The sequence below is a fragment of the Stegodyphus dumicola genome, chromosome 4 (assembly GCF_044657685.1).
Source record: "Stegodyphus dumicola isolate Sdum_Otavi_A_Nest chromosome 4, ASM4465768v1".
In the NCBI taxonomy this organism is placed as follows: domain Eukaryota; kingdom Metazoa; phylum Arthropoda; class Arachnida; order Araneae; family Eresidae; genus Stegodyphus; species Stegodyphus dumicola.
The window spans coordinates 132,598,242-132,624,470 of record NC_140771.1 but is presented as its reverse complement, the minus strand read 5'-3'; the positions used below and the strand labels follow the sequence as shown (position 1 = coordinate 132,624,470).

General features: G+C 31.9%; 1 protein-coding gene across 17 annotated transcripts in view; it reads left to right on the top strand.

Moving 5' to 3' along the window:
• Positions 1-26,229, top strand: part of LOC118204330 (uncharacterized) — a 1,054,928-nt gene that overhangs the window by 582,536 nt on the left and 446,163 nt on the right. Inside the window, exon 4 of one of the 17 annotated variants that reach the window (XR_015040778.1) lies at positions 424-1,040. The exons of the other annotated variants lie outside the window; for them this stretch is intronic. The gene's annotated coding sequence lies outside the window, so the exon portion shown is untranslated. Of the gene's footprint in view, positions 1-423; positions 1,041-26,229 lie in introns of those variants that run through there. 17 annotated transcript variants of the gene reach the window in all.

Below are 26,229 nucleotides of genomic sequence, written 5' to 3'. Positions count from 1 at the left end.
TGTACAAATGCAGGATTATACCTTAATATTAAAAAATATTTCTTTTGTGAAGATTCTCTACTAAGCTGCATAAAAATAGAATTATATAAAATATCAGAACTAAAAGGTCTTATGCATTTAAAATGAATTTATGTTTTAATAATACAGCTAAAAGGTTTTATGTTCTTAACTGATCTAAAAATAAAGTATAATTGCATTAATATTTTAAGATCAAAATTTAGAAGCGAATGTTCAAAATTTTAATGACAATTTCATTTTGCAGTCATATTTAAGTTTTTAACTTAATTTCCTCATCCATGTGTGGATGATAAAAATGTAATAGTCATAGATATATGGGTGTACTGAATGTATAAATTAATGTATTAAAAGGATTCTTAATGAAATGAATGATTTGCCTCAGAAAATACTTGATCTTACTTCCAGACTATCACTGAATGTAACTTATGGAACCCTTGGAAACGTTATCATACAGGGTGCGGCAACGTTCATTAGCGTAATTCGACTTGCGTAGTACAATGACGTACTGCATGAATTTGAGCCAGCTCGTGCCACATTCGTATTGCTACCCAGCGTCTATTTCGGCAACATCTCAACTTGGGACGTCATGGGAAAGTTCTAGATGGACGGACCATTGCGACAGACATTTCCAGGTAGAGTAATTTTCCCTTTTGGTGACATTTCCTGGCCGCCTCACTCACCTGATCTTTCATGTGCAAATCTTTTCCTTTGGAGCCACCTGAAGCAAGACTTTTTCCGAACACGTTGTGCCATCATTCCTGAGTTGAAGGATGGCATCACAACTGCCGTCAGCAATGTCCCAGGGAATACGTTACGCCGAGTTATGGCAAGCTTCCAACGCAGCCTAGATGAATGTGTTGTGCAGAGTGGGGGGTGCATTCTTTGACAGGCATCATATCCAAAACGTAATCTACGCAATGGGCAATGACTTACACATTAGTAAATGGCATACCTTTAACTATTACTTGACATAAGAGGTAATAAATATATTACCGTTACTGCCTTATGGTGTGTTTTTAATATCCTACTATGAACGCTACCGCACCCTGTATAATCTGAAATTAAATAGTTTTACAATTATTGTACTTGGGAAAGTTTTTTTTTATTTGGTCAAAAGATTCACGTAAGGCTTTTGTACAGTGCAAAAAACTATTCTGTTTCTCAAAAGATTCTTTTATTTATCTAAATGAAATATGCATTTTATCAAAGGCGTCTTGTACTTAGCCAGATAGCTTTTGTAAAATACTCTCATATACCTACTTTCTTAATTTACTGTTATAAACTTTGTAAGGATTATGTTAATTTTAATCCTTCTCAAAGTGTGAGTCGAAGTGGCCTAAAAATGTTTTGAGAATTTTTTTTTCTCTCTGAAAAGTTATATTTATTTAACAGTAATGGCAAATATTTTTCACGATTTCATTTTAATAATCACATATGTTTATTTATTATTACTTCATTATTACATTATTTTCATGTAGGAATCGTTTTTTCCTCTTTTTATTAGAATAATTAGATGAGCCTATGACAGAAGGCTACAATTTTTGGAAAACACTAGTCTACGTTATTTATTAGATAAAATGCATGATAATGTTTCCAATGCAAATTATAATGCTGTTTTACTAAATAGTGATAATAAGCAAAGTCAGAAATTGTATGTTTAACTTGTTTTGTAGCTGTTCTTGAAACCTTTAAAACTCCTTAACTAACTAAAACTAAAATGTTACTGTTATAACATTACTTTGTGTTCTGAGAATTCAAATAAATATACATGAGAGCAATAACCATGGTTAGCAAGAATGTATTTGGCAGATAAACAAATAATAACGCCAGATTATACCAAGACTATTTATTTTGTTATAGCTTTCTTCGACTAAAAAATCATCTCAGAGTTAACTTTCGGGAGATGAATTAGTACGCAGGTAAGATTATCAAACAATTTCTGTAAAGCAATAGAAAGGATTTACTGCACTATTACAATTTTTAAGTACTAGTAACAGCATATTTTGTCGAATGAAGTACTACAAATAATCAGAGGCTGTTAGTGCTGGAAAAAGAAGGAAAAAATTTACCTTACTAAAAGAATGTAAGGTGAGAATAACCAGAAGTTGGTGCTTACCTAAGACTGATGAAAAACTTGACTTCTCCTAGAGCGGTTTCTCCATTTGGTTCGGGAACGGTCCACGGATGGATAGGAGCTAAGACCACACAGGAAATCAGCTTTTTGTCGTACAAATTATGTTTGGATCAGGCAGGTCGCTACATCTCTTCATGGACTTGCCGCCGAGCGACGTCGCGGGCAGGTGATAAGGGAAATGCCGCTGCATACGAAGCAGCTAAATTAAGGCCCATTAGTAGGAAAAAGTGATGTTAACTTTCTTAAGATTACTTTCGCCATCTAAAGCGCTCTTGAGTTCTGCTACAGAATTTCTGCTTCTATGAGCTGAATCGATGCAGTCACTCTTAACTTACTACTTTCATCACCCCCTAATTCTTTTCTTCTCAAGCGCCCATTGAGAGTGGCGCATAAAATGGAAGCAGTTTAATTTGAGGGTTAAAAGAGAGCTCTTCATTTTAAAAAGTGCAGGCCACCACCATATTCCAGAAAACGTCCCAAAAGAAGGGATTATTTCCAACACTCAAACCAAGAACAAAACAATGCAAAAATTTCTATTTTTCCGTTATTTCAATTCAACCTCTTTCGTCCTTGATGCCACCCAAGCCCCCTCCAGAAAAAAAAAAAAAAAAAAAAAACAGTAACCTTTTTTGCTCGCTTCCCAACTAGAGATGGACAAAACTGCCCTTCAAGAGATCAGATCAGAACCGTGAATAAGTTCTTTTAACGATTCACAGCTCACTAAAATGACCTTGATGAATGCGCCGGGAAGAGCCGTAGGTAAAGAGTGGTGTGCAAAGATGGGGAAAAGCAAATAGAAATTGAGGCGCTCAGGAACGATAACTAAATTTTGAATAGTAGGTTAATTTGAACTAAGGGAAATCGTACAACGTTTCCGTTAAATAATAAAGTGACGAATGCTAGTGTTTACATTAAGAGGAATCCCATTCTTTTTTGGCACGCTTCCCAACAACAGCTGTAGGTGAACCGTCAAAGAACTGCCTTTTCGTTTTCGCCAGATCTCTGATCATTCGTTCAGTAACGTGATTCGGTTCTTTGAATCAGTTCGGCAGCGGATAGTCCATCTCTATTTCCAATTCCTCAGAAACAGGATGTGAGAATTACATTAAACCACTTAAAACAGAGTTAAAAGTAGATTTTGAAAGCCAGAAAAATCCTCGCCGTTTCTAATCAACATATTATTTATTTACAAATCATTTATCAACTAACCTATGTTAATAAATATAAATTCACCAGAAAGCTAAAATTTTGCTGTATAATGTGCATAAATTTCAATCAGATTTACTTAAGACACATATCTCTAAATGTGATAAACTAAAACTAAAAGCCCAGTACCTAAATTTTCCAAAATAAAGAAAGTAAAACGAATTAGGCATGCAAAGTTATTTTTAATAACGATATTAAACGTTAGTTAATAATCTAATAACCATGTTAAACTATATTAAAAATTAGTTAATAATCTAATAACTATGTTAACAAATTAGTTATTAAATTATTAACAATAATCTAATAACTATGTTAACAAATTAGTTATTAAATTATTAACAGTCCTAACTGAAAAGTTACTTGGTAAATTAAACTGTGTAGCTGAATTTGGACTTTGAGTATAATGAATTCAATTAATTTTCTACACAACATAATTTTAGGAGATTTTAACATTGCTATACTAAATTAGAAATTTTACATTTGATAAACTTAGAAACTTGCTGACATTACTATTAGCTAAGGAGACTGCTGGTATTATAATAGTAAAACTTTCGTGGAGTATGATTTAACTAAGGAAAAGAAATTCGTGTACATACATTAAGTTTCAACTGACATGCGAACGCAGGATTATATTGCTCTACTGAAGCCGGACGCCATCTTCTCATAAATTCTGCTGTAGGACACGACACCTCTAGGAATTTATTCATGAACTTAAATTTCTTTATAATTGGATCTGCCGAACTCTAAATAAATTTTACATTGCTTTATTTTAGTAAGCGTTCTTTGTTCTGACAAGACAATTTTTTCCAAATTCAATAATAATATATTTTTTTAATTTAATGTATAATTTTTCTCACTATGCCTCACTTAATGATTAAACATGTCATCCTAAACTTTTATGTATGCATAGCTGGCTATATTGAAAAACTATTCTTCGAAATGAAACTTTTTTGGAAAATCCTAGCATGATTGTCCAAATTAACTGGTTGTTCTATTTTTAATCGAAAGGGGCAATTTGCCCAGAAGGGCTATAAATTTCATTTCGGCATTTTGCGTTGGTTCACTATAAGCGATGTTTCACTTTTCAGATTGTTGCGACAAATATTAGAGCCCTGCATTATATTTAAAGAAATTAAATAATGAAGAATTTGCATTTCTCGCATTGTGAAAAAACAACGGTACCTAGAAACATCAAATTTTGAATAATGAATTCACTCCCTATCGCGTGCATCTTCAGGCATGGATATTTTATGCGCGAAGTTTTTTTTTTTCGTGTTAAATGCGAAGTACATGATATTTAATAAAAAAAGGTAACCCATAAAACGTTAATAAAACTCCCCTTTGGATATTAATAAGAAAAAAATACATACAAAACAGAAAAATTCCAGTGATTTACTGAAGTGATGCCTTCGAATACACACATGCACAACAAACTGTTCACAGTAATAATTGAAACCGAACCCCTTTGGGTATAATATAAAATCTGAAAGCTTTCAGATATTTTTATTATTATTAACCTATTTTTCTTTTTCTTTTACTAAATGCTAAGAAATTTTTAAATAAAAAAAAATATTTTTTCATTCTTAGCAACCCCAGATTCTAACTGATGATGAGGTTGGCTTTTAAAATAATCTTACGCCAGATTAGAAATAATAGTTTCGGGTCGTTGAAAAGCAGTGATTTCTTTTCTTTATTAATTTTCGCATTCTATGGATTAAAAATTGTAAAGTAAAGCACATGGAAAATGTTTAATTATTATTTTAATTACAGTACTATTTTTCTTAAATGAGTCATAGGGCTTCCATATATGAGTTTTATAAGATTTAGAGATTATTGTAGAATTTATAGATTCCATGAAACAATCGAAATGAATTATAGAAATGACGATTGAATTCGATCAAATTTTTCTTTGAAAATTTTTATTTGAAATTCGACTTTATTAATAATACAACCATTTTATTTTTTGTCATGTGTCCGAGAAGATTATGATAACTAAACATTTATTTATTTATTTATTTATTTATTTATTTTTAGTTTTAGCGCGTTTAACTGAAGCAACTTTTAAAATATTTTTTCTATATTCTGTTTTCTAGCGCAAGAAATGTGACAGCATTAAGAATGAAATATTTAGTCCAAAGTAGCTTAAATCAATTATCTTATATAATTTATCATAATTAAAAAAATCTGCATAAAATATTTAGTTAGCCGTAAAATAATAGCATTGTGGTGTTAATGTTAGCATAAAACACCAGCTTCTCTCTGTCTAGTGACAGACCACGCCATATGTAAAAACAGCGTTTCCTCAGACTTTGAATCTCATCGTATAAATTTTCCATTGTGTAAGTAATTCACACTTCATGATGTCACATAATAGAATCTCGCATTAATGAAGTCCGGAAGCGTCGACATGGTTCAAGTGTTTTTCTTTAATTATATAAGAAAAATAAAAGACTAAAGATTAATGAAAAGCCTCCACAAGATTATTTATTTCCTCTTTCGCTCTTAAATATTTATTCATTCGCGATGAAACCTTTTTTCTACCCTTTTTTAATTTCCATAAAGCCATATCTGCAACAGCAATTTATCACCATTAAAACCAGCGACGTAATACGGCAAAGACAGGCATTTCATGACGAAATTAGAATGAAAGAGAAAACCTTTTCACATCATATTTTAGGGGTACTTTATTTGTAATATCTTTTCCTCGTTCCCTTCCTTCATGAATAGTAAATAACCGAGACAATCCACTTGTTTCCTTGTTTGGCAAATCTTAGGAAATGCACATTATTTGACGGTCATTAAAAAAGGAATTAATTCTTTTCATCAAGGGGGAAAAAGAAACGAAAAGGACTTGCTTTTAACAGTTTGACTGAATAACGTGCTGTCTAAAAGGAGCATTTACGTAAAAAAATATGTTTAAACTATAGTATTTAGCATGCTAATAAACACAGATTGTACATATTGGTAAGTAAATACTCTACGACACCTTAATGCAGATACAAATTTGCTCGATTTTATTTAACTAATTTACTCCCCTTTTTTTTGATTAGGTTGAATGTTGAAATTAATATTTAATCTCTTTCTACCCACCCGAGTTTCCTGAATACTTTGCACTCCTACATATTTGCTATAAAATGCAATATTTCTTTGGAATTTCTTCAAAATTTAATATAGATTAGTTTTTAATTAATGTTTATTTTTTTTTCTCTGTTTTTGTTTAACTGCCAAAATAACTATTGCAGAATTTTATCAATACAACTTTGGTACAATGAAAAATAACCTTCGAAATAAAAGATTTTCGAAATTTTGAAAGTGATTTGACGAAGTTTGGCGATTTATAAAAAACTGTTAAATTTTTTATATATCCTGCACGTGCCAACCGTGATGAATTTTAACGTGGAAAAATTTATTACTAGAAATGCCATAATTTCAAACGATGATGAGATTGTGTCTAATAATGAAGCGATTCAGCATTTAAATTAATTCATTTTAATCTTACGCAGCGGAAAAACCTAAAGAACGCTGATGACAAAGAGTCACGCTGATGACAAAGAGTAACTTTCTTAGTTTCAAAGACAATACTTCGTTTCTGTATTAGTTTTCGTTCATATTATATTTAAAGAGGATAGAAAAATAGAAAACTAGAAGTTTAATATCCTAAGGACAAAAATTGAAGACAATAATTCTAGCTAGCTAAAACTTTATGAATTTTACGCTTTAACAATATCAATAGACATCAAATTTCTAAATTCCCTCCTAATTAAGCAACCTAAGTAGAACCAACGTCATTACATCTGAAATCAAAATATGAATCGAAAGAATCGACGCCCATAATAATCTCTTAATTAATAAAGAAGATACCAATACTTTAATTTTCAGCATTTAAAACATTTACTGTCTATTACATTGTTAGACACTTCTTATTACTCTATCAGTACTCAGGACGTTATCAGTACTTAGAACTTTTTCATTACTGAGGACTTTACTAGTACGTAATCAGTATTTAGGACTTTTATCAATACTAAGGGCATTTTTAATTTAGACTATTCTTAGTACATACAGTACTTATTTAATCAACTCTCGAAAACGCATCATGCCTGATGCCGAAACTTCAATTCGTCTCTACTATCTAGACGTAGCAAGCATATAAGAGTCCGATATTATCTCGTATGAAGACAAAATAAATACCCTCTTCGAAGAAGATAAGGGTATAAGCACAAGTATTCGGAGTAACAGATTCCGTCTACCATTAGATTTCAGAGACCAACTCGTAGAGATTTTAGAAGCTTGTCGCACATTAACCCTTAGAGAACTTGAGCACGTAACTTTGCAACCAACTACAGATACAGGAGTTCATACAGAATTGGAATCACCAATCTCATCGTACCAGCCCGACCATTCCAATAAATCACCAATCCTACGCTCACGCAGTTACTCGACCAATCTACGCTCAAGAAGTTACTCAACCAACCAAGCACACGCTGCTTATATATCCTAAAGATAACTCAAACACAACCAGGAAAGAGCTCAAAGAGAAACTTAGTACAGAATTTCCTCTTCATTCAATAGGAGTCAAAGTTGCCACCTTAAGAAATATACAAAAAGAAGGATTAGCAGTTGACTGCCATACTAAAGATATCACGAAATTAGCTAAAGCATTACAAAGTCAGAAGGAACAGAAACTGTGCAAACAAAACTACCCTCGACCAGACTTCCACATGTGGCTATCCATAATTTCCCACCAAACACACCTAGAAATAGAAAGAATTTTCAGCTCAGATTTTAATATCACCCAAAACAATGCCAAAGTCTTATACCGACTTAAAGACAGAAATCAAGAAGTAAAATGGGTTGTGGAATGCCAATCTATAGCTTTCAAGCGACTCATGCAAACTTCAAAATTATACCTTGGTTGGCGTGCCCATCGTATCACCGAATATTTCAATACAAAAAGATGCTACAGATGTCAGGCATTCGGTCACCCCGAGCAAGCAAGTAAGAATGAACAATATTGCGCATACTGTTCTGAAAACCATAATATCACACACTGTGGGGCAATAAGAGCAACCTGCATTAACTGCGCAGACTTTAACTATCGTATCAATAGAAATAACAGAATTTCAAGCGAACACCGAGCATATGCAATCACCTGTCCAACATATGTCCTGACAATAGCAACAACCCACAGCCTAACATTGCAACTCTAAGTCAAACTCAATCTCAAAAGTAGCCAATTAAATGCTCTAAAATAAACCTCCAACAAGCTGCAGCTACCGCGTTCCAAGTCATCATGCATGCCATTACTTATGATATAGACTTTCTCATACTTCAAGAATTATATTGTAGAGAAGGACAAGTCGCTAGCCTACCATTAACTTGGACAATATATCAACAAATAGCGATGTCAAAAGGAACAGGCTCCTCGAGCTACAGTAGTTTGCTGTAACCCGCAATGGGCACCCCAAATAGTCAAACTTCATAGGGACTTTGTTGCTGTCCTTGTCATTTACAACAGCATAGAATTTATAATTACCTCCGTCTACTCACCGCCTCTGGATAATATTGGTAACTCACTGGTACATTTTTATGAAATCGAACAAAAATTTTTTACAATAGTCCAAATTCTTGGAGGAGACTTTAACGCACATAATGTAATCTGGGGCTATTCTACAATAAATCCTAAAGGGCAAGAGATGGAGGATTTTCTTGCAATCAGTAACTTATATTTGCACAACACTCCAAATGCCCCTCCCTCTTTTGATAATACATACAACCAAGAATGGCCAGATCTTCTATCTCCACGAGTCACATAGCCAATCAAATTCAATCATGGACGGTAATGGACAATGAAAGTTGTTCAGATCACAAGTCCATCCATTTTACCATCAATCGGGATACCACACTCTCTATCATTAAGCGCTTCAAACTATCTCGTTGCAAAATATGTACTCTAACGGCTACCTTTGCTCGCAAGCTTAAAAAAGAAGAAGAAATACTAAATCAGTCCGAAAGTCCTGAGGAACTGCATAACTTCACAGATCGACTATTAGATACATTATATAACATATGTGAACAAATCTTCCCACTACGAACAACCAAAAAATTACAGGGAGTGACATAGTGGACAAGTGAACTTCGACAACAACGTCAGAAATGCAGAGCCCTAAGGCGCCGTCTTCCCTCCAGTCTTGATGAGACTATTAAAATAAATCTTTTGTCACAATTTAGGAAAGAGCGAGCTAGTTATAAAAAACATATCCTGGCAGCAAAGGTCTCCAGCTGGAAAACTTTTTGTACAACTAACACCAACCCGTATGGTATATTACATAAAATTGCTACTTAAAAATATATCAGCCTTCTCAGATACGTATTTAGCCCTATTCCACAAATAGCACAGTCAGCACAGCAGCTAACACCGCTAGTATTCTTCTCCAAGTCCTTTTCTTCAAAGTGACCCAGACACGGATACGCCTACTCAATGCACCATCAGAGAAGACACCGGCGCCCCAAAGACACCACCGGATACTGCCTTTACTTCCAAAGAAATTTCACGAATTTTTAAATATCTCCCACGGAAAAAAGCCCCAGGCCCTGATGGACTTGATTATGCAATAATCAAATTGGCAACCATGTATTAATATGTAATTGTATTTTTGTTCATATGGCGTTTTTTGTGTGTGTTGTGTAATATGGGCGCAGCTCTTTCGTGTCATAAGACGAGCTTCACTCGTCAAGAAGCCGGACTGCGTCCTAAATAAATGAATAAATACAAAGAGGATAAAATAATATACATTAACACATCCTTATTAAATTCAGTGAGTTACGTTAAATGCATTAAAATGAAAAATAAAACCTTTGGATAACTTAATATTTTTAACATATACGACTGCTAGCGACTAAAAATAAAATCTTGACGTGCCTATACTACAACTGCATTAGGACATCAACTTTCATAAAATAATGCAAGTAATAATATGGAAATCATATATCTAATAATAACTGCATTTAGTTCGCTTAAATTTCTCATTAACGATTTAATTTAAAATCCACCATTGTTAGCATTGTCACGATTTGATTTTTAGCTTAAACATAGCTTAGAAAATTATGCTCTAAAAACCTTTTAGTCGATATAAACTGAAACCATGCAATTTTAAGAGTCTTCTTTTATATGCGTTTTTAAAAGCTCGTATTTATTCAGAAGAGCTCGGTAAAATTCATACGAACAATGAATTGAGAAATATAATATCATTTAGTTGAATTAAGTATAGGTTTCATATTCTCTTTAAAAACCATAACAATGTTGCTGCTAGCCGAAAAATCATCGAAATATGAAATAATATTTTTATGCATATAAAGAGCTTGGTTGCTAAAAAATGTGGTCAACGCAAGTTGTGTAATCATTTCAAATACATGCGTTAGTTAAATAGCATTATTTGTAAGTAGATCTCTTACTTGTCTGTATTTTGCTAATTTAATCAAATAAAGCTACAATACCGTCCTTCTGGATGCTCTCAATGAACACCTATTAGTTTAACTCTTCAAAAGTCAAGAGTTTCGGTTATTAGCGCAAAATTTCATATTTAGAAGTTGCAATTGGTGATATATCTTCTTGAGTTACATAAGGTAGAATTCAAATTTTCTCAAGTAGCAAAATAGGGTTTAGTCCGTAAATACAAACCAAAGTGCATAAGTGTTATTTTGTAATACTGAAATATATTTAATATATGCACATAATAATTAAAATAATATTTTGTCTTCCACAAAACAAAATTATGTGGTAGAAAACGTAACTTTCATAAGGATGTGTGGTCGTTTTATTGGGAAATGTCTCTTTTATTAGTGCTAAATTAGTTTATTTTTATTGTTAAAGTTACAGCGTATTTATTTTAAAAGTTTCTCCGCTAATTCAGCTATCCACACACACTTAGATGTACTCTCTCCACTTTCTAAAAATTAATTAGTTGTGGAAACTTACAGTGCGTTTAGAATTCTTTTCCGATGTTCTTCCTTTATATTTAATTTTTTTAAGTTCACCAAGGAAGACATTCTTCCTTTTAGGTTGATATTCACAGAGTAGTTTATCATAACTAATTAACCATTAACTATAAAAAATAATACGTATGCTATTATCGACACGTTACTGCTTTGTAATGAGGCATTCTTTAAAGCCAGAAGTTTTCGATCAGGCACTTAAAAAAGGCAAATTTTAGGTGCTTGTTAAAATTGCTATTTATTGCAATTGAAAAATATACCAAAACGTCACTTTACGTTATATACCATACTCACATTTACGTTCAATATATATTATCTGAGTAGCATAATAATTCTTTCTCACCACTACACTGCATGAAATCCGAAAAGAGACCAGATAACAATGTCCTCAACTTTCCAGACCTATTTCTTGTTTTACTTTATACTCTGTGTTTGTGTGGGAGTTTACTTTATACTCTGTGTTTATTACTCTGTGTTTGTGTGGGAAGGGTGGCTTTCAAAAAACTGTGTGCGTGCAGTTCTTATAGCATTACAAGTATTTTGACAATAAGCCATTAGAAGCTCTGCATTCCATAATCACTAAACAGCTAAAGCGTTGATTTTTGCTTTGATATTTCCATATGTGTATCAGCTTAAACATGTGGTATCACGTACATTGATAACAGTGTCTTTCTACCGTTTTCAAAGTGGTTTTCTGATCTTAAATGTTTGTTGTTTAGTTGATATATGAAAAGTTTCGTCGCTTACAATAGCCGGTCAAAGCAAGCAAAGTATTTAGATAGTAAGAGACTTAACATAAATTCCAAGATCCGCGACTTGCCTTAAACGTGAAAACGTACTTGTGTTATGAAAAGGAAAGTATTTTTAAGGATGTGTATGAAACTATAAGAATCTGTTAAAATATGAGTCAACATCATGTTTGCTGTAATGCGTTTATTTATCTTCTCTGAAAATAATAATTTTAATAAAGGGCTTTCATTCAATTAAATGAATGATTATCATTGGTATTTTATTCATTTGTTAAGCTGGAAATACACAGGGCATATATTTTCCCAGTTTTCATATTATTTTCTCTTTTAGAAACTGACAAATACGCAGAAATATTCATTTTTTTGCTTCCTTATTGCTATGAAATTTAAGGGAAAAATGTTTACAGCTCACTGCAAGCCTGAGATTTAAATGAAGGTGGAGGTAATGAAATAAACTAAACCTGCGTGCATGAATGTGGGGAACATTACTTAACAGTTAAAGAAATTCCTTTAGTTAAAAAAATTGGAATAAACATTACTTGAGTATTTGAAAAAAGCGAATTTGAAGGAAATAACCTAAGACCCGGGAATTTAATTAACGTTTTATTAAAGAGGCGACTGAAGTTTTATATTTTAGAAGTTTTTTTTTAACTTAATAAAGAAGACTTTTTCTCCTAAATTGGAAAATTATTTCAAGAGAAGTCTTGAAATTTACTCACATCCTCTAGTAGATTAAGTTATTTACTTGCGGATAGAAAGTTTAGTTTCGGGAGAAGGGACACCAGATTTTTCTAATTTAGTAAATTTTATTAATGCAGCATAATATCCATTGTTAATGCAATACATTAATCAGTAAATTTGTTTTAAGGAAACAACGAGACTTATCATATTAAAAGATACTTTAAATATAAATTTGTTTCACGGTATTAATATACTGGAAAAATCAGTATAGTGTGAGATATTTCGAAAAAATTCCTTTATCATTTGAATCCTATCAAGCAGTTTCATATGTAATTTTGCTTGCGATTTGTACTACTTGTTTTTTAAAAAATGTTGAATTTTTTCAAAATCAACGTGTTTAACTACTCCAGAAGTATTTCCCCAAGGCGAGTCTTTCTTATAAAACGCATTATATTCACGTACTGTTGAATACACTCATTAAGCGATATTGCCCCAATCAACCTAAATAAACATCGTTACCACTCGAATTATCGCGTCAAACCGAGTGATGATCGAAGTTACCTCTCGAGTTACTGCATCAAACAACTGAACCGAAATTCACCTGTCAAGTTACCGGATCAAGTCAAGTGATGACCGAAAGTCACCTTTCGAGAACAAATGGTTAAAGTCGTGATAATATTGACAGTTTCCTTTGAATATCGTAGTATTGTACATGATGAATGTTTATCAACTTTCTAAACTGTAAACTGAAGAATATTATTTTAGTATTTCTCCGGCTCTTGTGATAAGCAGTTTGTCGAAAACAACATGAATGTAAGCGAGTTGACTCATGTATTTTGCAAGACAATAATGAATTTGATCACAGTGTACTTGTACGTGTTTGTTTTTGCAAAACTTCTGCTAATACATCTTCGCAAGCTCCATATTTATTGATATGACTCCGTGTGACCTTTAGTATTTCCATGGTTAAAACTGAAGCTTTGTAATCAAAGTTTTGACTTTATTGATAAATTAAAGAAAATGCGCTGCGAGGCTTGAAGAGGTTTCACGAAGAAGACTTTAAAACATGTTTTGAGTAGTAGAAAAAGTACTAGCAGTGAATTGGCATTGTAACAGTTTTGATTATAATATAATTAGACAAACTGGAAAACAGAAGAAAAAGAATCAATCTATAAAATGGTTACCAGAACTAAATTTTGATGAAAAATATTTATTTTGATAGGATAAGGCTGCAACATTAGTTCAAAATGAAAACCAAAGAAAATGTTAATCCATATCTCATTTTATGAAAATCTGTGTGCTGTAAAATTAGATTAAAACTGATCATGTCGCCCAAATCTAAATAGGCATAATGTAGATGCATAGTTAATATCGTCAAAGGTAATGTCACAATAAATTACGCAAACCTACATTTCAAAAGTCAAAATTTACTTCATAATTCATACACTGCGCATTTTACATTCATATTTCGTCAAAAAATACCGATTTTATCTATCTGAAAATATAGTTAAGATTTAGAATAATATTCAAAGAGATATGTGGAAAGCCTATATTATTAATTCTTGGAACTAATTAAAATTGAGAACTTTAATTAAAATGATATCGATATCGAATTTCAATATCTGAAATATTTATCGATATTACGGTAATCTTATGATCAATATTGATGCATTTAATGGCACATCTATTAGGAGTAGAAGTAATCTAATACAAATTATGATATCAATGCATGTACATTTGACACTTACGCACTAATATTCCTAAAGCTAAATACATGCTGAAGTACTACCATTCGAAGAAAGAGCAATTTTCCAATAATATCGATTATTGCTGATATTAAAACCGATACATAGGGTTTCAAACATCAGACTTGTTTTCTCAGCATTTCCGAGGGCTTTATTTCCATTAGTCTCCAAAAGTTACAATTAATAAGGGGTTATTTATGTATATAATGTAGTTAAATTTAAAATTATGCAAAATACGAAACGAGGATGCTTGGATATATTCAAGCGGATTACCACGATTAGATATTAATTTCTTTTACATCTGTGTATGGAAGTATATTATTGTAAATTAAATTAAATGTCCTGTTTGCATTCATAGCAATTTTATGATATTGTAAATTATCATTTGTTTATCTTTCGTTTTAGTGTAAATTTGCATGTGTTCACATTATATTTTACATTGATTACGTTGTAACTTGTAAAACTGTTTGTAATATAGCTATTAATAGCTTATAAATAACAGCAATAGAACTAAAAATATATCTTATTGACCTGTTCTATTTGGAAAAACACTGCCAAATATGAGGTATTCAGGTTAGGTTATTTAATTACGGCAAAGCCTCGAGGGCTATCTGCCCTAAGGGAAGGGATGCCTTCGTGGAGGACGATGTAAGGGAAACTGGCTCGTATACACGTTACACATGGGGGAAAACCACAAAAACACCCATGCAGCCAGCCCGTTCGCGGGATTCGAACCTCAGACCGAACTACCAGCGTTCAGCGACTTTACCGCTCGGCCGCTGGTGGGCTATGGGGTATTCAGAAATTAGGATTTGGCAGAACTACAAGTATTCGAAAGGATTTTGTGGGGACAAAATCAGCTTACTTATGTCCTTAATATTGATAACACTATTAAAGCCTTTAAAGCAATCGCAATGAAGGATTACACCCGAAAACATCATGGACGAAAACGTCGCGGAGAAAACTATGGAAGGCAAAAATGTCGAGAAACATCGTGGAAGAAAAGAATGCAAATCGATGTTCTAAAACATCGTGGTACAAAATGTTGTGGTTGAAAGAAATGGGGTTAAAAAACTGCGCTGTTTAAAAACATCGTCGTCAAAAAAAAAAACAAAATATGGTAGTAAAAAAATAAACTACTTATAAATCATCGCATGACGATAACATCGCACACATGAGCTTTTCAGGTTTTAAAAATTTTAAATGCATTTTCGCATAATGATTTTAGAGCTGAAGAAGCAAAGAGGGTGAAAATATTAACGGCACTTTAAGAATAAACGAATACAAAAGAAGATATAATTTTCATTAAAAAAATAACAGATTAGCAAACTTGAAAGGAAATAATTTATATAAAGGAAACCTCATGCAGTTATTTATCTTCCTTTTACTAAACATTTTTAGAGTGTATTTTTCATAAAGAAAATATCAGTAAAACTTTTATAAAAAAGATTCATTTATAAACTTTGTTAATTAACTGTCTAAATTCAAAATTCTATTAAGCGCTATAAAGTTGCATTAATTATCTACTTATTTTCAATTTTAAAATTGTCAAGTTTGTTTCTTACTTTTTTAGCAAAAATTTATGAATTCATTCAAAGGTATGAAATATAGTAGCAAAAATATTCCACTTTTTGCGTTCTCAGATCATTATTTGAAAATGTAGTTACAATTTTTAAAACTTGAAAAGCGCATTAGTGCGATGTTATTGTCATGCAGTGATTTCTAGGTACTTTTTTTTACCACGATATTTTCGACGACGATGTTTTTAAATCGCGAAGTTTTTGAACCGCTTTACTTTCGACTACGATGTTTTAGAAATGCGATGTTTTCTCTTTACTGTCTTTTCTCCCGTGAAGTCCGTTCGGATAACAGTCCAACAAGAGGCGCTAATATGAAACAGTGTATAGCCTTGTTGGTGTGGTGGTACGAGAAGCGGTTGCGCCAGGGTTACAGACTTAGAGATACTTGTAAGTGTTAGACTGTCTTTGCTGCAGGGGGGCACTTAAAATATTATCGAATTGAAAGCTCCCTCGAGGTACTAGTTGGGAGTGGAAGAGGGGCAGGAGATACTGGGAACCATTCCTTAGAGATTTCTGCCTCAAAATTGCGACAGGTCTGTGTATATTCGTACTGCTATCTATAAAGTGCCCAAAGCCTAAAACAAAGATAGGTTCAACCCTTGCCTCTTGGGAGTGATAAAATATACGTGACTGTTCTTGCTGTAGGTTCAGATTAGGACGATTAAAAACAGCAACAACAAACTGATCTGATGGATCAAACGATGAAACGAATATTATGAAGGAAGGACATGAATTTCTGGGGCGAAGTTTCATTTTTTTCAGGTAAAGAAGGCGTAAGTTCTAATTTAACTCGAAACAATTTTTTAACGTGTCAGTTTTTCCAGTGTATATTTTATTACGAATTTGACAGTGTTTGCTCATTAAAAACTAAAAAACTAACTAAATTCACAAATGAAAACTAAACAGAAAAAAAAATGGAGAAAAGAATTAGTACTCCTTAATTGTAAGCATTTACATTTTTTACTTTAAATTGATAGAAATAATGTGATTACAAATGTACTAATGACAACTTTTCTTATAACATTGGTTAACAAATTCTGAGTTGAATAACTCCTGATGCTATGAAGCATCAGGATGATCTCACTAATAATTTATACTCAGTTTGTCGAATTTCTTTTTTTTAATTTCTAGAAATGTCGATATTTTGCATATTAAATATATAATAAATAATAATTAATGATCAAACTCTCAAATAAAATCATCTGAATACATTCTTTTACGGCTTAGAACTTGTCTCGAAAATAGAGATATTAGGTTCAATAATTTTTATGACGGCAGATATATCTATAGTGCAAATAAAATATTCTCGTAGAAAATTAATCCAAGTATGCTATATAATTGAATATCGTCGCTGACTGCCGTGACAAAGAGCCCGTGTTCGAATCCCGGAGAAGGCTTGTATGTTTGTAAATGTATAGTGTCGTTGTGGCATGACGGCACTCTAAATATGCGACGAGCCGAAAATTATCTCGTGTGGTTTGATGAAAGGGTAGAGGGGTGAGAAATCCTTGGACCCGTACCCCAGGGGTGCTGTCTATCAAAATTGGGTGGGGGGGATGAGAAAAATCGCACTGTCACCTGTAAGGTGCTTGGGCTGATGTTACGGTCAGACAAATGAGCATAAAAAACAACATACATTTGAAGCTTTGTACAACTGGATTCATTTAACCACAAAATCCCTGATTTTTAGAATATATCCATATCATATTTAAAACAGAAGTAGTAAATTCTTCTAAATGAAATCTGAGGTATGTTTAATACACGTGACTTAACCTCTTTTAGTACAACTGTGGAAATTATTTTGATTAATTGATAATGACGTTGCGTGTTGAACGCAACGCGACGTGCCTTCTGAATTTCCATAGACGCTCCACCGGCAGCTCGTTAGATGGATGTTTGATGCTTCGCACACTATTTGATTAGGAACACTTCGGTTCCTATTTGAAAGATTTCGATTGCGAAAGCGCATAGATTTGTTTGAATACCGAACCACTGAATGCTATGATTGATGATCTGTAAATATTGTACATATTAAAAGTTACATTTTTAAAGTGATTGATGTCGATTGATAGCAATCTTAGAATATTTTGAAACAACAACTGCGGCAAGACTTCAGTTATGTTTGAATAGTTATGTTTAAATCAATACGAACACTAAAATTTTGAAAGCCTACGTCACACCAAAAACCACTTAACAGATGAAAAGGAAACTGTCTACTTTGTTGATGAGTTTATAGATAAATATAGCTAAAATTATGTATCAGATGCTTTAACTCATCAATGTTATCAGCGTCACGATTTTAGCAGCTGAGGATTTTGAGTTTCTGTATAAAATAGAAATTAAATAGCTTTATTGTAAATTTGCTCCTCAAATAAATGGAAATATCTTAAAAAAAGAAAAAAGGAAAGAAAAAACTATGGCGTTGCCTACGTTCAAAGGAAGTAGTTTTCTTTTATTGTCAGGTTTCGATATAAGACTAAAAATATATAAAATAAAACATATAACACATTTAAGTTTTAAGGTTTTTAGTTCCATGCTCTAGAGAGAAAAAAATATTTATTGATCACATGTGATATCGAGTTGATATGCCACTAAAACAGACATGGTGGAGAGCTCGGAAATTAATTTGATTAGAATATTAACAGATTTTCAGATGACAGTGGTAGAAAGTATGTTTTCGAATGATAACACTTAATTCGTTTATGTTTCTTTTGATAGAATTTCAAACAATAGTAAAAATAACGGGATAGAAGTTATACCTAAGAATCATTACATTCAAACTGCTTAAGTTCTCTTCGAGATTTTCGATTTGAACTTCAGGATTAGCAGCCCAAGAATTTTGTTTTTATTCAAAATTATGAAAGCTTAAAAATCTAACTTTTATTCTTATTTTACTTGTTTGGATACTAATGAAAGTATTCTTCCAAGAACTGAACACACTACGAATTTCCAGACTTCAGTAATCTTAACCATATATGTGGTCATTCTTTTCGAACAGAGTCTAGAATTTTAATACGTAAATCACCATTCGTTCATTATTTCCTTTAAATTAATAGAAATGGGTTTCATGTGCACGTAACTAAAAGTCGATTTGATTTTTTATATATGAGGCAGAGTGAGATATAAGGCAATTAGGCAATGAAATGTCTTTATTTCCATAATTATAAATAGTCAAATCAGATTTTGGAAAAAAAAACATATAAAAGAAATCTTTCCTTCCTCGCCTTTGTTGAAAATGAGTGGCTGCTAAATTCAATCTCGGAATTAATAAGCAATTTAATTAATGAGAGGAAATAATCCAGAGGAATGCAATATTTAATTAACAGAAAGATGTTTCTGCAATAGTTGATTAGAATCCAGATTTCAGTGCTGATTATTATTGTTTTCAAAGCAATCTTAAAGTATGCTCATAAAGAAATGTTAATTGAAAAGTCTTTTCCTGCTTCCGTTAAAAATATTATTCTTAATTTAATTTGAGGTATTTTGTTCGATGGGTTGAAGATTATTAAAGCATTCATTAGAAATTTTGGTTGATCATATAAAAAATACTTTCTTTCTTCTGCCAGAAGATTTCTTATTGGAATCTGCGTTTAAGATTCAACATTTTTAGCATACTACTCAATCCACTCCAGCTTATTATAAACTTCACCATGACAGCAGATTTTGTTAAAATGAATATTCCCTGTCATTTATAATGAACCTTATTAAAAATCTGTATGTTTTGGTAAAATGTTGCTTATAAAATACAAAAAGGGTATTTTAATTTGGAAGTGTTTGAAATTGAGAATGTTTCAGAATGACTGCAAAATGAAATACTTCTTCGAAGTATTCCTCGAAAACCTTATCTCAAAATAACGTAAAATTTCAAACTACATTATTTTTAAAAATGTGATACATAAGTATATATGAAATTTAAACTTGTATACAATACATAAGCTCCATTTATTAAGTTGCTCTTTAGCGTAATAATTATTTTCTTAATCTCTCTGTTTCGAATGCAAAATTGGCCTTGAATTGTATACTTTAAAGCTATCAAATTTGTACACTTTAAGCATAATTCAGCGGGCAGCAGATAAACGTTTCTATGAATCGGAATTTTGATAGTTCTATGAATCGGAATCCAAAAATTGTGCTTCTGTAATTCATACTTCCATAGTTGAATCTTCTATAATAATACCTTCCTCATTAGTTCGTATAGGAAATTTCTCGCCTGCTCTACCGCTCATTTGTCAAGTGTTTCGATGAGATCTACATGTGTCTTTCTGAAAGAAAAGAGCTCTCATTTGAATAAAAGTGTATCAATCTGAATATCTGTATGATTCTAATTTTACAAATCTCAGACTCATAGATCTGTAATCTGCACTATATGTTTAAAAGTATGATTAGGAGAAATTGATGAAGCTATAACTGTGAATGGAAGAAATGCTAAGCGGTAGCAAATGCGAAGGAAAAGCAAAATGAAAGTAAAGATAATAGATTCGCTTTGCTTTTGTTCACAAAACAATAATTTATTCATTGAAATGCGACTAAATTTTACCCTGATTTTTTTAAAAATAATTTGCTGCTAAAAAGTGCATTTACAGTAATGATGTCAGCAATAATAAACATCATTAGTGATTTTTTTTAATAGTGAACACGTCGTTTAATGTTTATATCAGCATTCTTGTTGCAGTTTGCGATCATTTCTTCTGTTTTTTCTTGTCCGTGTATCTTCATTAATATATCTTTATAAATATGAATTAATTACCAAAGTAGAATCGCCACTGCCACGAACTGTCCCCAATGAATTGGAACCCGTTTTTGAGCCACAGTGTAAATCCCTCTGCACGATTTGTATCTATTTTCTTTCGTGACTGTTTTTATGATCCACTCTAATGCGAGAATTCTTCTTTTAAGATGCTCTCAATCAGTGCCTCAAGTAATTGAAAATGAAATTTATTTTCTTCGATTTAACAAATATTGAAATTTTAATGGCATTTTATAGAATAGTTTCATAATATAATAGTCCTCTGATCAACCGTTCTTTATAAACCCGGAATTTAAACCGCATAAATGAATGCCTTCAGTTTTGTGTCCTTGTCTGTCCTTCTTGTATTGTAGTACGATGAAGTAAATAACCTATAAATTCATTACCTTGTATACTTTTTCCTGTACCTTGTCTATCTTGCTTTCATTCTCCAAATTGCATGTCATTTCTAACAATCAGTTAGTTCCTATACATGAAAATGGTATCAATTTATTCGTACAATCTTCGAAATAAGAATTTAAAGCACCCTCTTGTACTCCTTTCCACGTATGCGGGAAGGATGGGCGTAAAAAGTTGCATAGTTAAGTGTAGCAAAATTGAAAATACATTCAACGCACATATCTTCCATATGTAAAAATGGTATCCAAGTACTTGTACAATCTTTGAAATAAGAATTTAAAGCATTCCCTTGCACCTTATACACATATTCGGAAAGAATGTTAACAAGAATTGGCATATTTGAGTGTAGCAAGTGAATCCTTTTGGACTTACATGATAGCGTAGTCCGTGATAGCGTGATAGCGTTGACTTGAGACGCCGACTAACTAAATTTCATTGAACTTCATTTAATAGAACTAACATAAATACACCTTTTTATAGGTGCTCCTCCAGTATTCCCACAGTATTTGTAACATTTATACAGCTAATCAAAGTAGTATCTATTTATTTATACAATGAAATTTATAACTGATTATCTAGTTTCCTATTTTCTGTATTTATTGAAAATATTTAGCTTAAAATTGCCACAGCAAATTTTATCGTTAGCGGAAAAAGAAAATTATCGCAAACTATCTCCAGACTGAATCTTATTATATGAAATCGTCACGTTTTCTGTTAAATTGCAATTGTTGAATTCTTTTCTGAGCAACGCAATAAGCTTCGAAATGATATTTAGATGCTTCTTAAGAAAAGCAGCAAGGTGTTAATGAATTATCTTTGGTTGAACCGCAATTTCTCCTTCTAATATGTCGTTATACTATATAACTATAATAAAATATTTTAGTCTAATAAATACTTATTTATATTTAGTTACATGAGTAGAAGACGTTTTACGCATATAGGCGTATGTCTATATAAGCAAAGCATCTTGTGCTCATGTAACTAAACGTTTAAGAGGAATTTTTATTTAACACAACGCTTATTTAATAGGCAGCATGAAACAAATTTAGAAAATTTAAATTGAAAATAACTCTACCACGTATTCGAGATAAGATAATAATTCTGTGGAGATAAGATAATTCTGTTAGAGATAAAGCAGCATTTAGTACTCACACAACATGTACAAACACGAAAGGAGAAACTATATAAAATTAAAACATTTTACATGAAATACTATATAAATATGTTTCATATAATAATCAATAAAAGACTTTTCAAAGTACTACACATAAATATATCTTTATTAAAAAACAAAAATAAATGATTTTATACATTTAATGCATCTTTATAGTTATCAAAGAACACAGATTCCAGTTCTATGTCAGAATAATAACGAAGTTATTTTTCATTCGCGTATAATTCCTTTTAGTTATTTCTAAGTAAAACAGAGCTAAGTAGATACATTTTTTTGAAGATAATAGTTCTTCTTTGACAGTTCAGATAGTTTACATTTTGTTAAAATCAGGTAAACTACGTGAGAACCAAGTGCTAAAGTCAGCGCATTTTCCTCAGTGTAGTCTGTTTTCGAACTGAACTCAAAAAATTGTTTTGTTTTATGTAAGATATTTTTACGTTAGTTCAGTTCTACTTGTTAGGTTTTAGTCTTCTTCCTCGTCAATACTAAATGAAATAGTTTCGAAATTGTAGTAAGGACAACCGTTGTCCTTATCACCAAATCTCAGGAAATTAAATATAAGCCCATAACCTGCAATAATATATACATTTATTCGTTGAAAAAATGATAACATGCACCGAGTCTGATATGTTACATCCTTTTAGATTTAACCTATGTCGTCATTTAATGCACTAATATTTTGGATTTGTAGTGGCGTTTCCTGAAGTGTATCGGATTACAGACTGCTTTTCAGGAAATATCCTTTAACATATTAATGAAACGTGAGAATGTTTCTTTCAGCTGTTTCTCTGTTATCCGATTCTTGGAGGAAAATTTTAATTAAAATCTGTAATTGAATTTTTGCTAAAAATCTGCAATAGTTTTGTTTTTATCTTTTAATTTTAACTTCCGGGCAAGCATTTTATACGAGTTATAAGATTATGTTCATTTTTGATTTAACTTCAGAATATGTTTTTAGTATAACATGGAAGCAGAAAAAGTAGTTTTTGCTATCCGTCTCCATGCTTTCTAGTGCTGAAAAAAGTGAAGGTTATTTTTATAACGTGGTAGGTATAGTGATTTTAGGGAAAGCCATTGTCTATTTACTATAAATGAATCATTCTTAGATTGAAAAAGATTAAAAAAGAATGAATAAATACTCGGAAATTTTCCAAGAAATTATTACATTCGCTCTTCAGTGTTAGCTGTTTAAGTGGCAAGCACTGAAATGTCTATGATTTGAATCCCTTCCTACGGCAAAAGTTGATTGTTTACGTGTCTTATTTCAATGCTGTATACCGATGCATTGAATGCTAATTCAGTAAATGAATTCAATGCTAATTCAGTGCTGTATACCGCTAGTGTTTCACTTGTGGGTTTTGCGTACATTCTGCGCAATGTGCCTAGTACTGCCACTGTAAAGTACTTTCCCTGAAACTATACTGAACTGCCACTATAACTGTGCACCTTATATGTTTTATGTGTTTAATGCAATGTGTGTGTTTAACGTAATGTTTATATATGTTTTATGCTGTTTAATGTCGTATTGTGTGTACTTTGTATCATTGTACTGTTATGTTTTGTATATTTTGTGAACTGTGTTTTCTCTATGTATATTTATTTGTCATGTATTTCAAATGTGTGTGCTTAATTATGTATCATATTAATGTGTAATGTGTATATGTAATAATGTATGTATATAATGTGTATGTAATTATGTATCATATTGATGTATAAGTAGTATTTTATGTGCAAGCAGTAACCCAAGTGTAAGCAGTAATTTATGAGTAATAATATGTAATGTAATGCATATATTTAAGTATATTAATGTGTAAGGTAATGGGTATATGTAATTATGTATCATATTAATACGTAAGCAGTATTGTCTGTACAAGCAGCAAATCATGTGTAAGCAGGAATATGTGTCAGCAGTCACTTACGTGCAAGCAGTAATTAATGAGTATTTTTGTATCATACTAATGTGTAAGCAGTAATTAATGAGTATTTACGTATCACACTAATGTGTAAGCAGTAACTTATGTGTAAGGAGTAATTTATGAGTATTTATGTGTCATACTAATGTGTAAGCAGTATTTCATATGTAAACAGTAACTTAATGTTTCATATGTATTTCATATGTATTTCATATGTATATGTATTTCATATGTAAGCAGGAACTTATGCATCATCAGTAGGCAGCAATTCCTGTGTACGTAGTAATTTACGTACAGTGCAACTGAATATGTATGTAATCTTATACATGTAATTTATGCATAAGCTGTAACAAGGTGCAAGCGTATGCAGTAATGTATCATATTAATGTGTAAGCAGTATTTGTATTATATTAATGTGTTATCATGTATCATATTAATGTGTAATGTAATGAGTATATGTAATTATGTATCATTTAAAGTGTAAGTAGCATTGTATGTGCAAGCATTAATTCAAGTGTAAGTAGTAATTTAGGTGTAAACAGTAATTTAGGAGTAATAATGTGTAATATAATGCATATATTTATGTGTATATGTAAGCATATTAATGTGTAAGGTAATGTGTATATGTAATCATGTATCATATTAATATGTAAGTAGTATCTTCTGTGCAAGCAGCAAATCATGTGCAAGCAGCTTATGTGTAAGCAGTAATTAATGAGTATCTATTTAACATAATGTGCAAGCAGTATTTCATATGCAAGCAGTAACTTATGTGTAAGGAGTAATTTATGAGTATTTATGTATCATACTAGTCTGTAAACAGTAACTTATGTGTAAGCAGGAAGTTATGTATCATCAGTAGGCCGCAATTCATAAGTACGTAGTAATTTATGTACAATGCAACAGAATATGTATGTAATGCAATGGTATAACGCAACTATGCACAATGCAGCTATGTAATATAATCCCTGACTGAAACAGCATGCTGTTTCATACTCCGCACTGAATAACCAAATACGTGTAAACTGTGATCCGAATGTTGCCATATGTACAATGCTATATGTAATAATGTATCATATTAATGTGTAACCAGAATTTTAAGTGTAAGCAGTAACTTATATAAGTAATAAAGTAATAATTTATGTGTCATCAGCAGGCAGTAACTTATGTGTAAAGTAGCAGTTATGTATAGTGCAACAGTATATGTGTGTAACGCAACGGTGCATTGCAACTATGTAGTATATTCTTTAACTGAAACAGCATTTTGTTTCATACTCCGCACTGAATAACCCAACATGAGTGAACTGCGATCTGAATGTTGCCATATGTACAATGTATTATGCAATTGTGTATCATATTAATGTGTAAGCAGTATTTTTCAGTATTTGTATCATAATAATGTGTAATTATGTATCAAATTAACGTGTAATGTAGCATGTATATGTAACTGAGCATCATATTAATGCACCATATTAATGTAGTCATATTAATGTAAGCAGTATTTCATGTGTAAGCAGTAATTTATGTGTAAGCAGTAATTCAGGTACAAGCACAAGCAGTAACTTATGTGTATGCGATAATTTAGGAAAAAGCAGAATTTATATGTTATCAGTAGGCAGTAATTTATGAGTAAGTAGTAATTTATGTTGAAGTATCGATAAACTCCCGGTGCGTCCTTATGGGGCCACAGGGAGTTGTTGCGTCTGGATAGGGGAGGGTGTGAGACATATGCCTGTTTACCTCTGTTAGACGTCAGGCGTCCCCGTCCTCCGTCACCTGTCACCTGTCTTATTTCAATGCATATGGAAGTCAGAACTAAAATTCTTGTATGACAATGTCACAGAAGATTTCATTTAACTGAATGTCGTATCTCTTTTCAATGGTCCGCCAA